Below are 6,430 nucleotides of genomic sequence, written 5' to 3'. Positions count from 1 at the left end.
CCAACTCACACAGGGTTTCGTGGATTTTGTAATCTCTGTCCACCAAAGGAATATGATGAAAATTGATCAGAGGTGAATCAAAGAACTCACAGGTTCTTCCTTTGCCTTATCTTTAGGAGGCATGATCGGATTAGGCTGAGACACTGGTGAAATCTAGATTGTGGAGGTTTATAGGGTGCAGAAATGGACTCGGATTTGAGAAGAAGGGAAAGCAAAGGAACTGGTTTGAAAAGCAGTTAGTTGGTGTGCTCCTCGGCCGGGTGAAACAGTTGCAATTTGAATTGGCAAGCCTGTCACAAAGATAAATGGTATTAGCAGAGTGGGAAATTAGTAACTTGTGAATGGGCGAAAAGAGGGATTTTATAATTTTTCGGCTTTCCATTGAGGATGGTGCGAGTCTGTTACATTAACGGTTAAGTAATTAAATTACTTAATGGGTTGATTTTGGAGGGAGTGGATGTGATTGGCGGGAGCAACAGATAGATGAGGTGGTGAGAGGGGATTGGCGGGAGTGTAACGGATAGGGTAGTGGTTTCGTGTGGCAGAGAAAACAGTTTTCGAAGGGGCGCAGAGGTGGTTAACAGTTTTGGCAAAGGGGGGTGCAAAAACACAGAATGGTGCCACGTCGCGATGGGTCCGGGCTTCAATACCGCCCATTTTGGAACCCCCAACAGTAAAGTTCGAATGAGGCGAAATGTGGCGGTATTTTATCGTGATGTGATGGGCGTATGGTGGGGTAAGGAAATGAATGAAATATATAAGCGGAGGAATGAATTTGGGGTGATGAAACTTAGGAATAGTGGAATAATGTACCAAATATCATTTGATATACCGAACCTTAGAGTAGAACTTTTATCCCTTTGCCTTTCTTCTGCGCATGAAAATAATCTTTAACATTTGACTTAGGATAAAATTTTCATGCTTTTCCTGAAATCACCATTGTACTTCTACCTACCCTCTCATTCCAATTCTTTTTCTAAGCTAACATTTTTCCTCTTCTTGCTTTGTAGGGTGCATTTAAATTAGCAGACTCAAATCACTTTTTTTTTATGAGAATCTACCTTATCATATCACTTATCTCACCATTGATTCAAATTAAACAGTTGAATCAATTTTATTTCTACCTAACTACTGATTAACCAATATTAAATTGTTTGGTAAATCTTTACTCACTAACCTATTCAACAGAAATCGAAATGTGTTCAATCATGATTAAACGGTATGATTTGAACATAAATTTATTCATTGTGGCATTCAAAAACAATTTGCACACAACCTTATTTGATAATGAACTAAAACAACTAACTTATCAGTAGTGGCATTTAGACTTGCAACACTTTCCGTATTATTTTCTATTTTTTCTTTGTGGGGTTCTTCTTTCCTTTTTTTTTTTAAGCATACCCTCTTTTCATTTTCTTTTTTCATAAATTTTTGGAAATCATTTGAAAGTTGAAATTTATGTACAATATGTAATTACAAATACAAAATACTCAATCACCTTGAGATCCTATAATTTATAAAACCCTAACACCCCCACCCTTAACTTTCTTCCCACAATAGTTGCATATTTTTACCCTATGTTCATCAACGAACCCATGTTAGATCATTCTAGTTAGTGGGGCATGGCAACTTTTATAGCAACAAAAGAAATATGCATTAAAAAACCTAGGATTTTTAAATTTATAGAGAAAAATAGAAGATGATTAGAAGCCACAAAATACCTTGAAAATATTTGCAAATGTTTAGAAGAAAAAGGGCTCCCAATAATAATAATAATAATAAAAGCAAATGTGTGATTAGCAACCCCAACAAATATGAAAATTGTGCCTTCAACCAACTCCAAAATCTCCCTTATAAATCTTCCCAAGAAATCCCTCAAAATAGCCCAGCGAAACAACAATTGTTTAGAGAAAAATAGAAGATAGGGGTCCACGACAACTTTTGCAACAAAAAATAAAACTCTTCATAGATAACACTAGGTTTTTTAAATTTCTAGGGGAGAAAAAGTAAATTTTAGAGAAAAATGAACAAGAATGGATGCCATGAAATACCTTGAGTTTCCCTTCACATTTTCAGGAAAAAAACAAAATAATAATAATAAGAAGAAGAAATAAATAAATATGCTCTATAGTAGCCCCACAAAATATGAAATTTTCCCCTACAATCGGCGCCAAAACCCACTCAGCGACACCGAAAGATCTTTTGGAAAAATATACCTTGAGGTAACTCCAAAATATCCCTTAGAAATCATCCCAATAACTCTTCAACCAGTTCTTCAAATCTGCACAAGAGCTCCCTCAGAACAACCTTGCAAAATCTTTTGAATTCTCCTCAAGAAACTAACTCAAGAATTTAAAGGAGCTCAAATGAATGTTGTGACTGAAAGAGAGGCGTTGGGTGTGTTTAAATAGCTTTAGGGGTGGGCTAGGGTTCCATTAGATGTGGGCTAGCCAATAGAAAAAAAAAAAAAAATTGAGTTTTTACTTGTTGGTGTTGCACATACGAATTAGTACAAAATTGGTACCAAACTAGTCAGTTTGGTGTTAGAACTAGAATAGGTTGGTTGATCTGTACAAAACCGGTACCAAAAATAGGTTAGTTTGGTACTGAACTAGACTAGTTTGGGTCCCAAACCGGTAGGACTAACAAATATCATTGGTTTCGATTTGGCTCCAATAACATTGGTTATAACCAATATTATCAAAACTGGACCATTCATCTTACCTAGACCTCTTGAACCAAGAACTGGTCAAAACTAGACATGAACCGGTAAAAAACTGGACCAAAAACCCAGTAAACCAAAAACACATAAAATATTCAAATTTAACTAAAAAAAACAATATGTTTTCATGTGCATCCATATGAATCCAAATCATTTATACACATATAAGCAAAAATCCTCATTTATATAGCATGTAATGGTGCGCATAACCAAAATAGCACTAAGTGAAATCCATCTATACACTGAAAATACATCGAAAAAAAAAAAAAAAAAATCCACATGGCCTCTAACATCCAAAAAAAATCATGGCCTACAACAAATACCTACATATCATCAAAATCATTGCCTATTTTGAGATGTTCATCATCAATATCACCCTCTAAACACTAAAATAAGATAGAAAAAACATAGCATATCAAGTCAAGATTTTGTTTGAGTGATGAGTACTTTTTTTAATAGGCTCGTGATAAAGAAGTTCAAAAACCAATGTCACTAACATCAAGTTACATAGTGGGCTTGGTGCTCTTGATTAAATATTAGTTTCATACTCTCATACATAACAAAAGCCAATGTAGTGTTGTAATCCCTTGAATCCTGAAATCCTGTAAAATTGTTAAGTCTATTGGATTTTTAGTGAAATCTAAAATTCTACTTTCTCCATATGAAATCCATTGAGGTCAAAACCACTCTCAACCATCCTAAGTCATTTCATGGTAATGTTAAAAATTTAAATAAAATGATGAAAATAAAAAATAAATAAAAATGTCACTTTTACTTTAAAAATTTAACATTACCATGAATTGCATAGCATTAGTAGGGCAATGTGGTCAAATACTAGGTTTCCCGTATCATAAATCATTGTTTTTTGGAAAAAATATTGTGTTCAAATGGTCCTTCATAGCAATGTACAAACCCGACTAATTCAATACCAAACCAGTCGATTAAATGAAAAAAGGTTGGTCCAGTATCAAACCGGTGAAAACCGGTTTAGGTCACCAGTGCGAACTAGTTTTGGCCTCAAACCAGTAGGACCAGACGATTCAAACTGGTTCGGTCTGATCCTAATAACACCAGTTACAACAAAAGACTTCACAAAGTGATAGACATCATTGACATGAGTAGGTGAATCATTACCTCATAAAGAAAAGCAATAAAGAAATGAAGAATCAAGGGAGAGAACAAAAAACATGACGTGGAAAAACAAAAAGAACAAGAGAAAGAAGAGAAAGAGGCATAGCTTCCACATCCCAGGACTTCATCAAGGTATGTTTAGAAGGTTCATCTAGAAAATCAAATCCTTGGTGATAAGGAATCATGGGTTCAAACTAAAAGGCAATTGATAAGCACACCAGATCATGTGAACCTTGCCTTATTGTCCAAAATAGAACCCAAGAACTTGACCAAAGACAGTGAAGATAAGCATTGGGTCAGCGCTCTGAAAAAACAGCTAGACCAAATTAAGAATAAGAAATAGAGACTGCAAGGTTTTCGGCATAGATTGGCAAGCACTAAGCTAAAACTTGCAATAAACAACCAATATAAAACCCAAAATTATAGAAGAAACTACTAAAACAAATAGAACATGAAGTGAAAGCATTTCAAAAAATTCAAAATTTGAGTTTCCCTCGCAATTCAACATGATACACGAATCCCATTCAAGTAGCATGTAGAGGCATTGTTGCCTAAAGTGTCAAGCAGCCAAAATGCTACAGTGTTTTCTAAGAACTCGTTTGTCAGTGTGTTTTGCCTCCATACCTTTCTTTTACTCCTTTCAAAGTGACTATTCACTTTGATGCCCTATTTATCATAGGATACGTCCTTTTAAGCTTTTTGATAAATCACTTCTAATTGGATATGAATTTTCAAAATTCCATCCTTTTTTCCATTATATCACTCCAAATGACAGTTTTTGGCCATCGCATTCAACCAATTCAACATAGTTAGCTAGGTATGCTTATAAATTTATCACATACGGGCTTTTTTTTAATATTTTCAAAAATCCATTTGAAACCTTGTTTTTATAATGTTGAATAGATATAAATGAGTAATATTCATCCTCCAATTTTCCTAGAGATATTAATCCTCCATTTTATTTTATTTTATTTTTACTAGAGCAATCAGCAACTAGGCAAGTCTCGTACTTGCATGACATGGGGTCAAATCCCACCACCACGACTCTAACCTCCAGTTGAGAGTTATGTAGATGGCACAACCACAGGATTTCAAAGCAATTACCATTATGCAAGGAGTGTCTTAACAATGCATCTATTCACCAACTATTCTACCGTGTGTGGGCATGAAACTTTGATATTATCGTCATAAACAACAAAGAAATAGTTACCTATTTCCATATTGAAATAAGTGATATACAATTTTCTTCTAGGTATTTTATGTTGCAAATTAGTTGCTATTCATAAATTATTAAAAAATAAAAATCAGTTTTTGACCCTTTTAGGTTACTCTCTGAAAAAGTCCATAACTCCAGTTGAATCTATTAGATAAGCCATTTATCAATTAACAGAAAGTCCTAAATGCCAATATCATCTGATCTTTGAAAAACTAGATTGTGAGACTAACAAAGAAAAACAAGTGACATTGAAATTTTTTATCCATTTAAGCAGTTTTAACAAGTCAAAAAAAATCAATGCCAAAATTAACCATACATCAGCTTTTTCAGAATTTTTTCTCAAAAATTATACATTTTCAAATCTCTCCCAAAAATTGAACATAGTAACATCCAAACATTGCCACTGATATGACAAGTTTACTATTTATACATTTTTAATCAACCAAAATTGTTTTTGAATTTTGCAAATGAAATTGTTGTAGTTCTACAACAAAATATAAAATGCTTCAATTTACATAAATCAAAACTATGTTTGCATCTTTTGTAATACCCTTTTCTGTACTCATGGCATGCCATAGGTACTCATAAGATTATCCGGTTCAAAGGACAAATAAATATATTGAAGTAAAATTACAAAGGTACTAGGATATGCAGTCAAGAAACATCCTGTGCATTGATAACATGTGATGAAAAAATTAGCACCTGATTTATTGAACCATGAAGTCCACAAATCACATGGTTACATTTATGATTTAAATAAATTCATGTCGGTCCCTTGACCTTTCACTTTACCTGGTCTATGAAAATTATGTTTCTTCAATATAAACTGGCGATTCCAAATCAATTGGTGCCCAAAGAACCCATCACTGCCATTGGTATCGAAGTAAACAATGAATTTGTTTTTGAATGTAGCAATGCTTTCCTATCTGGTGTTGCACATCCTGTCAATCAAAAGAACAGTTCTGGGAATTCTGTTTATTTCCTTTCTTTAGCTTCGTTGCGGCCAATATTAGATGTAAATGTAAAGGTTAAACAGTTGAATCAAGGTTCTACAATCTTTACGACTGGAGTTTTAGTAATAGATACCGTTTATGTTTATGACCATTTTAAAACTGAGAAAATTATCCTGCGTTTACTGGATGCACATCTATCATGGGCGTTCTCTCAAAGTGGGGAATGAGACAAGTGTTGGATGTGCAGTGTGCAACCATTGCACACCAGCTTCTGGATAATTTGTTCCCTTCAGGATTTCCCAAATGATCTTAGAAGATTAACTCTGAAATACCTCTATAGTCTCACAGCAATTGTGTGCCAATAAATGCTAAAATTAGATTATTTTCCTTTTTTCATGCCAAAACATG

The sequence above is a fragment of the Pinus tabuliformis genome, chromosome X (genome assembly GCF_031772625.1).
Source record: "Pinus tabuliformis cultivar Carrire ecotype Pingquan chromosome X, CPIR1, whole genome shotgun sequence".
Lineage (NCBI taxonomy): Eukaryota > Viridiplantae > Streptophyta > Pinopsida > Pinales > Pinaceae > Pinus > Pinus tabuliformis.
The sequence above is the reverse complement of the archived record's forward strand: the minus strand, read 5'-3'. Positions refer to the sequence as shown.